Source organism: Alnus glutinosa, chromosome 12, assembly GCF_958979055.1.
Source record: "Alnus glutinosa chromosome 12, dhAlnGlut1.1, whole genome shotgun sequence".
Lineage (NCBI taxonomy): Eukaryota > Viridiplantae > Streptophyta > Magnoliopsida > Fagales > Betulaceae > Alnus > Alnus glutinosa.
The window spans coordinates 2378132-2389521 of NC_084897.1; positions in this window are offsets into that span (position 1 = coordinate 2378132).

Below are 11390 nucleotides of genomic sequence, written 5' to 3' on the forward strand. Positions count from 1 at the left end.
ATATTAGACAAATATTTCTTAATTCCATTGTTTACTAAGTCAAATTTATTCACCAATAGAATTACAAAAATATGATGTTTTGTTTCGTTCGAACGAGATTGCAACAAGGTAGATTTATAATTTTCTTCAGTTTTCATGTAATTCCTTGATTTTTCTTGGATTTGGGGACGAGTTGTGAGATATTGTGCTTGCAGATTTAGCTTTCCACCACGCAATGCCGCATCAGTTGGTATCAGAGACCAGGTACTTCTCTTGCATTAATGCGATGAGACAACACGTGATGAGCAACTGATAACATGTGTACAGCGAATAAATGAGTGATTTGATTGGCTTATGGATCAATTTGAGTAGTTTGGAGATGGATTGGATGCATTGGCCGATCAAATTTTTGCCATGGCCATTGTTCACAGTTGTTACCATCAACCAAATCTGCATTTCGTGGAGGATGATGATGTGGATAGCATTGATGAAAAGTTCCAACATGAAGAGAATTTTGAAGATCCTAAGTTTCAATGTTTCGGGCAAAAGAATTCTCCACCAATCTATAATAATGATGTCAATGATAAAATTCTAGTGGAGGTAAGTTCTTTCTCATATGATCAAGAAGCTGACAAAGTTGGAGGTATACATTATGCGCTCGATGAAAATCTAAAGACTCAAGAGTGAAGTTTGAGAAAATTAATTATGTTGATTTTTTTTGGGTTTAAACCTTCTATCAGGTTTTCCTAACAAAAATTTTGATGTTGGCTTCAACGTGCTAGATGAAAATTTTGATTTTTTGTAGTCGAGAAATAGTTGTTTTTGGCAAAAATTTTATGGAAAGTGAATTGATAAAAATAAATAAAAGCTTGTGAAGATTAATTTATCTCTCAAGTTGGTGTGATGAACTTCAGATCTACTATTTAAAGTCATGTTGTGATTGGTTACAAATTGTTTCTCTTTTGGTTTCAAATACTTTTGCTATTGAGAAGAACATGATGAAATGGATTAATTGGGCATTTGAAAGATGGAGGAAAAGCGATTCAAATTCAAGGGTAAATTTTCTCCAACCTAGGGAGGATGATGAATGCGACTTTACAAGCGGACTTGTTATATATGGTAAAAGGCCATATCTTGTGAGCCCGACATCATATGGAGACAAACTTAGTAACATTTGAAAGTTTATTCAAAAGGCTACAAATTTGTATTTCACCAAAAAAAATAAAATAAAATAAAATTCCAACATTGACTAAGTCAAAACTACTAGTCAAAAGAAATACAAAAATGCAATTTTTTTTTTCTTCATTCAAACAAGATCACGGCAACGTAGTTTTGAAATTATTTTTCAAGGCTACAATCATACTTCTATTTAAGCCTAATAAGGATTGCCTGACCGCTAGACTATGGTGAATTTCATGATTTAATTAATATTCTAATAGAGATTGACTCAAGCTACCATACTCGATATGCTCAATCCAATTGCCTACCGAAAGATATAATTGGCTACATTTGATAACACTCTTTATTTTGTTCATTTTTATTTTCACTTTTCAAAACAAAAGCATTAACAAACAACAAAAAAAAAAACACTAATGTAGATCAAACCGCATTCAACTTCTTGAAGAAAACAAGTGGAGACATGTGCATTCAAACGAGAGCCCAAGCCCGCTTGAAAGAGCCAGCTGGATGAGTTCGGGATAGACTTCTAAAGAGTCCTGATCGATGGCTAGCCAAGACTCAATCGACCATAGGGACTTCCCGAGAGGCTCGGTTGATGCCTGTTTGATTGAGTGCGACAATTTACAACAACCCAAGATATTTTGTCGAAGCTCATTCGACCGCAGCCTTGCATCACAAGGTTTCATTTGAACGAGACTTTTGTCTGTTCGAACGCGATTTGGCAATTTCGTTTTATTTTGCTTTCCAAGTAAGGTTTGGAGTTTTCTTTTCTATATAAACTCACTTAAAACAACTTAGGCTGCTGCTTATGACATATTTTCTTCAGTTTCCAACAAGAAACACTCAAATTAAACGTTGAGCTTTCTCTTAATTATTTTGTCTCAAATCCTTGATTTTGGGAAGAGTTGTGAGTTTTGTGTTTATTAATTTTGTAACACACTACATAAAACACGAAACACTCAAGACTATTTTTACATTTACATAACATGCATCATAACGTAAAACTTTTTTTTTAAAAAACAAAAAACAAAAGTACCAATTAACAACATTAATAAACGGAGCCAATTTGTCAATAAAATCACACATGAGAGAGTCCGCATTTAAACTTAGGGAAATGTCTAACAAATTAGCATTTCTTATTGAGATATGATACATTGTCACCCCAAGACACAATTCCTGATTACCTTTGCACACGTGGCAACTTTTACTTTTATTTTTTTTAGAAAAAAAAAATAAAAAAAGAAAAAAAACTCTAAAGCTAGGTAGGGGACCACCTTGCCACATGAGTAAGGTAATCAAGAATTGTGTCTTGGGGTGGCAAAAAATCATATATCTTTCTTATTTTATCAATATATAGCAAATCTAGTAGATGGTGCACGCTAGCTATTGTTCTCCAAGTTTTTTCTACCAATACGTGATCTCAGAGATGCTTTCTTCATTCCTTTTCAACTTTTTCCTCCTATCTTCCGCGTGAGACTTTCGTCTTCCCTTATGGCATAATATATAGCATCCCCAAGGTTAAGTGACGAATCCCACTCAGTTGATGAGCTAGATGCAAGCCCGTGAACCGTCTTAGCTTCCTCTTTAGTCCAATATGGAGATGGTTGCATATCACAAAATTTATGCCCTTTAAGAATGGAGATTACCTGCAGAATACAAAGAAAAAATGTAACATCTCACCTCTAACGATGCAATATTGTTCATTTTTTGCTTTTCGAATCAAACTTTTCATGAGGTCATCTATCTAAGTATTATTCTCATATAAGTATGCTTAACTACAGAGTTTTAATAACTCGTGACCATCATGACTTTTAAACGCGTTATGTTAATATAAGAATATCTTCATTCACATACTCAGGCCAACGTGAGTCATCAAAAAAACATAAGAAGGAATATATTCATAATGGGTTAGGCAAGTTAACTACCTCACTCATACATGGTCGTGAATCTGGTCTAGTCTTTGTGCATTTTTCTGCTGCACAAAATATCCTATAACTTTCAAGCGGGTCAACATCCTCCGAGTGATCTTCACCCAGTAACTCGGGGAATGCTCTTTCTAACAAAAATTGTGACGTCCCACATCGCCTGGGAATGAGGATGTGCTTATATGTATAAATGCACTGTTTATAACACAACGCGTTTTAAAGTCGTGATGGTCACGAACCTATCAGAACTCCGCAGTTAAGCGTGCTTCTGCGAGAGCAATCCCAGGATGGGTGACCTCCTGGGAAGTCTGGTATGGGGAGCCAAAAGCGGACAATATTGTGTCATTAGGGGTGGGCCGTTACAAAATGATATCAAAGCCATTGCCCAGCCTGAGATGGTGAGAGCGTGAACAAGCCAATGAGGGACGCCAGCGGGGACGCTGGGTCCAAAGAGGGGGTGATTGTGACGTCCCACATCGCATGGGAATGAGGATGTGCTTATATGTATAAATGCACCGTTTATGACACAACGCGTTTTAAAGTCGTGATGGTCACGAACCTATCAGAACTCCGCAGTTAAGCGTGCTTCTGCGAGAGCAATCCCAGGATGGGTGACCTCCTGGGAAGTCTGGTATAGGGAGCCAAAAGTGGACAATATTGTGTCATTAGGGGTGGGTCGTTACAAAAATGGTCGAGCCTGTCAAAACCCAATACAGATAAGCATGTGAATAAAGAGAGATCATGCATGTCTTATTCATAATAACAACAATCTACTAACCCACTCAATCAAATTTGTGTCGTCTTCTAGTGCAGAACTTCTGCAAAACAGCCTTAAGAGCATAACTCCAAAAGATAGCACGTCGGATTTTACTTGAGTCATTGTTTCTTGGTCTAAGAAATTCTTAAGCCAGCACCTTTTGACACCAAAATTCGCTTGTAAAGTCTTGTGCTTATGTGAAATATCAAATAAAACTTTGAAAACTTGGATTGTAGTTTAGCTGCAAACCTATTGTGGGTTATATTCAATGCTTTTCTTAGATGAAGCCACCTAGCTTGTCCAAATCTAGAGATCTATCACATCAAATCACAAGTAAGAACAGGCAGATGTAATTAAAGCACAAGAGAAATGTTATTTAATAAATTGATATACGATTATTATATAATTAAATGATGTGACAATAAAAATTAGCCTTTAAATTAATAAGACATTTATCTTCATTATTACGTCATTTAATTAATTATATATGATTATTATATAGCAGTCTAATAAACAACATTTCTCTAAATCATAACAGGAAAACCTCGAAGAACTTCTAGTTTTAGGAGTTTCATACCACTGGCCGTAAGTCATGTCTCAGAAAAATATTGCTTGGGATTAATTCACCATAAACAACAGGACTTGTGGGACATTCTTCATGCATATATCTAACACCTTGAGCAATTTCTATAGCTATCTTTAGTTTAGCTGCAAACTTGGATTTGAAAACTTGGATTGTAGTTTAGCTGCAAACCTATTGTGGGTTATATTCAATGCTTTTCTTAGATGAAGCCGCCTAGCTTGTCCAAATCTAGAGATCTATCACATCAAATCACAAGTAAGAACAGGCAGATGTAATTAAAGCACAAGAGAAATGTTATTTAATAAATTAATATACGATTATTATATAATTAAATGATGTGACAATAAAAATTAGCCTTTAAATTAATAAGACCTTTATCTTCATTATTACGTCATTTAATTAATTATATATGATTATTATATAGCAGTCTAATAAACAACATTTCTCTAAATCATAACATGAAAACCTCGAAGAACTTCTAGTTTTAGGAGTTTCATACCACTGGCCGTAAGTCATGTCTCAGAAAAATATTGCTTGGGATTAATTCACCATGAACAACAGGACTTGTGGGACATTCTTCATGCATATATCTAACACCTTGAGCAATTTCTATAGCTATCTTTAGTTTGTCTTGAAATCTCAATTCCAACTGATTTCCTCTGTAGCCTGTGCTTTCAATGCATAAACAGAAGACAATCATACTTTCCATTAATAGCTTTAAATTAAATCAATAAAATTAAATGTAAAATCAACCTCAAAGGGTTTGCTCGAGTGGTTAGTCACTTGACCTTTGTTGGAAATAATCCTACTCCAAGTCAAATTGGGATAGTAGTCCCAATCCAGATCCAATAAGGACTCTTTAAAGAATCTAATCAACAATCCAACTTTCAGTTGAATGGAGATAGGACTCCCAAAACAAATCAAACTGTAGGCACTCCTAGTTTAAGTGGGAATAGTAAACCTAATTCAGGTTTGACTCCACCGCTTTGCCTATAAATAGACTCATACCCACGGTATAAACGAGAGACTGATTCTTTTATGCATTGAGCATACTTTTCTCTCAAAAGCAAATTTAGGTATCAAAGTGAGACCCCCAGAAGGGTCTCTTCATTTTAGTTGTTTTGCAGTATTCTTGGCGAGCGTGAAAAACATCGAAGAACATGCAGTTCACACCGTATTGGAAACTGTCCCAACAGTTTGGCGCCATCTATGGGAATAATTATTCGTTTCTCATACAAAAAAAAAACTGTTTGGCGCCATCTATGTGATGAACACGCATTCAAAAGATGTTAGAAGAATTGGGACTACTCAAGATAATGCAAGGACTTGGAATGATCCCCATGCATGGATAAGTCGATACTGGTCTTCACCGAGCATGTGAGATAAGTTTACGTTCTTCTTTTCATCGTTCTTAGTAGCAATTAGCAATTTTAGCAGTTTATTGTCTTATTCTGTGACTTTCCATTCAAATACATGCCTTCCGTAATTCTGAGGATTGTAAAATTTATGACTGTTGGTTTTACGAGAAAATACAAAAGTTTGAATGAGATAAGTATTATCTCTTGAATGCTTTCTTATTAGAAGCCAAAACATAGTCTTTTATGAGACTAGTACTTGAAGGTTTTATCGAGATAAATAATAAATAAAAGTGCTTACTTTTATTAACATGTTAGTATATAGCATTTTATAACTGTGTAAGTGCAAAGAACAAGAAAGGGAGAAAACTCTAAGACAAATCCAGGGAGACAAATCTGCAGAGAAAACAAGGCAGGGAGACAACCCTATTAAAAACAAGGATGTGAGAAAACCCTAATACAAACCCATAAAGACAACCCTACAGAGAAAATAATGATGTAAAAAAACCCTAAGGCAAATCCAAAGAGACAATCCTACAAGGAAAACAATGATGGGAGAAAACCCTAAGGCAAATCTGGGGAGATAACTCTGCAGAGAAAACAAGAATGGAAGAAAACCCTAATGCAAATCCAGAAAGACAACACTGTAGAGAAAACAAGGATGTGAGAAAACCCTAAGGCAAATCCAATGAAACAACCCTGTAGAGAAAATGATGATGGAAGAAAACCCTAAGCAAATCTAGGGAAATAACCGTGTAGATAAAACAATGATGGGAGAAAACCCTAAGGTAAATCCAAGGAGACAACCCTGCAGAGAAAACAAGGGTGGGAGAAAACCCTAAGGCAAATCTAGGGAGACGACCCTACAGAGAAAACAAGGAAGGGAGACGACCCTTGGTTTTCAGGTAACCTCCGGTTTGCAAGATTCTATTTTGTAGTTAGCAGGTTTTCAAGAGGCAAAGATCCAGCCCCTGATGAAGGGAGACAACCCTCGATTTTCAGGTAACTCCTAGTTTGCAGGTTTCGTGTTTACAGGTTAGCAAGTTTTCAGAAGGCATGGGTCATCCTCAGAGATAGGGAGAAAACCCTAAGAAAAACAAAAAGGCATAGAGCTACCTCGGAAAGAGGGAGAAAAACCTAAGAAAAAAATAAGAAGGCATGGGGAGTCGAATTTAACCCTTGGGTTTATAGTTTTCAGGTTTTCAGAAACCACAAAGGCATCACACATTTTCAGAAAATATTCTCAACAAAGTTTACAAAGGAGCACCACCCTCGGAATTCAAAGGCAAGGGGTAGGTCGGTATCCATCAGGATAGAAAGGTGTGTCTCGGGTGTGACCACACGCCCGATGTCCCCAAGAAGAGCAGCAGTTAAACCCGAGACATTCGAAGGTAGGAAGCTAAAGATTGTTTAAGGCTCGAATTTTCTGATACATAAAATTCTCATTATCTGAACATGTCTCGAATAAGGGAATTGGAGGGAAAGTGTTGGGAATAATTTTATTTCAAGTCAAATTGGAATAGTAGTCCCAATCTAGGTCCAATAAAGACTCTTTAAAAAATTTGGTCAACAGTCCAACTCCCACTGAATGGAGATAAGACTCCCAAAACAAATCAAACTTCAAGCATTTCTAGCTTAAGTGGGAATAGCAAACCTAGTTCAGGTTTGACTCTACATTTTTGCCTATAAACAGGCTCATACCACAAGTATGAATGAGAGATTGATTATTTTATGCATTGAGCATACTTTTCTCTCAAAAGCTAATTTAAGCATCAGAGTGAGAACCCATTGGCGAGTGTAAAAAAACATTAAAGAACGCGCAGTTCACACTGTACCAAAAACTGTCATAATAGCCTCCATGTTTCATAAAGTATCAGGTTTAAAGTTTGACAAAAGTCTGTATTTATTCGACTCGTGTGGAGGGTGTGGTTTGCACAGTGTTTCGGGAATCTAGTCGGGATGAAACCGAATAATCCAGTTATAAAAAACAAAAAAAAAAAAACAAAATCGAGAAAGAAAAATCTGGAAATATTCGCCAGAAGTTGCTAGCTAGCATCATGTAAAACCCATAAGCTATTTCTACTACCAGATGAATTGAAGTTTTTGAAAACTACTGGTAGCAAGAACTTACCCGGAAGATTTTTGTCGAGGCTCCCTCTTTCTGCAAAGGGAAAGACCAGTACGGCAGTATTTTCAGTCTTGTGGTATTCTATGAGCCGGAGTATATTTTTATGGTGCATAGACACGGCTGATTTTTTTCTGCTTCGAGAATGCCACCACAATCTCCTGTGAATGTCTTTATCAAAACTCGGGCCTTATAACCCGGCAGGAATCCATCACATAAGATAAAGTTCTTGTTCCTGTTAGCAAAATTCCTTTTCTTGAATCCACATGTTATTTCTTTAACTACTTCCCGGCTTAGCTGCACTGGTAATCGCAGCACAAAATTGGCACAAGATTTCTCTGTGGAGATATTATCACGAAGATCAGAAATCTCCTTTCTAGGAAGCTCCACTTCTTTAAGAGTTTCTCTTCCTCCATGTAGCTGATCAGACATCATTAAATTATCTCCTCCTCTATTTGTACTCGCAATAAGTACTGGCGCAGGATAAGGTTGAGATACTCCCAAGTAATTATATATAGGCACCTCCTCTAAGGATATTGATCCATTGATGAGTTTCGGATATTTTGCTTGTGGTTTTACTTCTGTGATGACAATTGAAATTCTCGAATGATCATTTACAACCAAGTGATGATCAATCCAGGCTTCCCCATCATCACTCACAAAAGATATCTTGCAACCTGTTCTGCTCACTGGAAGATTCATGCTTATAGCAAACCGCCTGCAAAGACAACTAGAAGTTATATGATTTAGTGTTGGGACTTGAGGCTAAGCAATTCTTGTTTAGAACGGCCGGTTATTTTGAGAATCCTCGTAGTCGGCACCTTTGTAATTCCTTTTGATTACTCTGACGTCATGAAATTTGAGATCATAAGCTCATGTTGCTAGCTATGACTACTAGATTAATTAGTTCACTTTTACTTTGCTATTACCCACCAAATAGAAGCAATGCAACTTGTTGTTAAATAAACTTATCATATGGCTATATATATATATTTAGTAGTTTATCCATATGAGAAAAAAGAGAGAAAGAGACCTGTACGTATATGTACATTACAATCCAAGTGGATTTGGCATTTTTGCCTTTCTTTTTCTTTTTTCTTTTCTTTTCTTTTTTCTTTTTTCTAATTAATTGAAGGGAAAGGTTACAAAGAGGGATCTTTACTACTCCTGATCTAAAAAGAAGAAGAAATGGTTGATCTTAAAAATGAAAAGGGGGTGGGCTCCCCACACCAACTAAACCACAACAAAAATAGCAGCAAAATACAAGCACAAAGTAACAGTAGGCAATGGTTGTCACCTATGATTCAAGAAGAACCACAAATGAGTCGGGCCTTCCTAGGGGCCACATGAAGCGGTTTAAAATGGCAAAATGGCTCAAAGAACCCCAACCAGTAAAAACAACAACTACCAGAAGATGGTTGTTGCTGAACAAACACTACCAAAAGCTGAAGTAGTACAATTACAAAAGAAGGAAACCAAAAAACAAAAGACTCCACAACTAGATCTATCCCAACAGGAACAAAGAGTCTAAAGCCCAAACTAGAAAATTAAAACAACAAAACAAACACAAAATAACAGTAATTAAAATTGCAAATCAAAGGAGGTTGCCGAGGCGGAGGAGCGCAAGTAGCCGCAGGGCATGAGCCACACGCGCCAGTGAGTGAGATCCACTAGCTGGCGCGTGCAAACCACGCACCGGTGAGTAGGCTGCTGATGGAGACACCGGTGATGATGGTGGAGGCAAAAGACACTAGGGAGCACGGCGGGAGTGTGCGTGTTGAGCTAATCCTAGCGGAGGAGAGTAAATCTAATTTCAAAAACGAAGATTTACAAACCTTGACAAAACCGGCTAACAACACAATGAGGAGAGCAGATGGCTGATGATTGCAGAGGGAAAGCTGTAAACATATCTCCATGGGTTGAAAACCCAGGAGTGGATAAACCTCCGAAAGGAAGCTAGAATAAAATCTAGCAAGATAGAGACCTCAAAGGAGTCGAAAACAAAAGGAAAAAGAATAGGGAGAGAAGAGAAAATGAGGGGAGTTCGCTCCAATGGCTGTTTAAGGAAGGGGTTATACAGGTGGAGAGAGAATAGAGAGTTGGAAAACAGAAAGGACAGATGTCTCTACTTGAGTTTGTGTTTTTGGCCTTTCTTGATTGTCATGATATATAACTTTTGGACAAAAGCTTGTACCAATTTTTACCTATTTTACACCGGTTGAGATATGTTATATTTTGTTAGTTTTGTTGGTTGCATTATGTTGATAAAATCACTATTATGTAATATTACCGTTTTATCGGAAATGTCGTTTCATTCAGAATCTCCAGTTTATTAGAGTTTATGTATCTAATACGAAAAAAGTCATATTATGACAAGTTTCAGTGCCACAAGCTTCAAGAAGGCTATTTCAGAGTTCTAGGAAGATTCTGTGCAGATTCTAACTCATCAAAAGTCGGATCCTTTGTTTTCGTCCAAACGGCCTAGTGATGCGTCCGGACGCCCATCAGTGTCGAGAAACTTCTGAACAACTCCAAGTTGCATCAGTCCGGACGTCGTGACAACACGTCCGGACGCTCTTTAGAGTTCGAGAAGATTTTAGATTTCTTTTGCAGACACGGATTAAGAAGACAACTTGCATATGTCCGGACAACAGGGCAACACTGTCCGGACGCGGTCCTTGATAAGGAAATTATGTGCAGACAATTTGCAACAGTCCAAACGCAACCTTAATATGGAAACACATGAAGCGCGTTATGGAAAGACGATTGCACAGTTCACCATCCGACGGGGCCTAGAGAAATCAGAAACAGACTCGTTTTAGGTCTTCTAAGCCTATAAATAGAGGCCTCTAGGCATTTAGTTTTTATAGAATTCAGTATTGAATTCTCCATAGCTTAGAGAGAGTGTTTATGGAGATATTGTGAAGATCTGCTAGCTTTCTAGCTGTTGCCGGTGTGCTGTTACTTTGTTCGTGTGAAATCTATCTTAGGGAAGAGCATTAAGGTAAATGATTCCATTGAAAACCCCTTCAAGTAGGTGACTTGGTTGGCAAGCGTTCATATTGGGTTACGTGTCAGAGTGCAAGATACAATCGCTGCATAGGAGTGCGTGAGTGTTACTGTCTTGTCACTAGTTTTGTCTTCTGAATAGTAAAATTCTTAGGTTTGACTGTCTCGGAGTGATTTTTCTCTTAATTGAATTTTCACTTCGTTAACAAAATATCTATCTCATTTAAATGCCAAAAAAGCGGTATCCCCCCCCCCCCCCCACCGCCCCATGCTCAGCCCTACATATAGTAGCTATTCGATAACTAGAACTTGGTCGCCACTTTTTGATCATCAAGCATCTCCTTGAAGTCTAAGTCACTGAAGAAAATATATGTCACATCAGCTATAGTCTAAGCCGTCTTAGTTAAGTTTATATAGAAAAACAAGTCCAAACCCTACTTTGAAAGAATAATAAAATGAAAGTATTGTTCAAACGGAT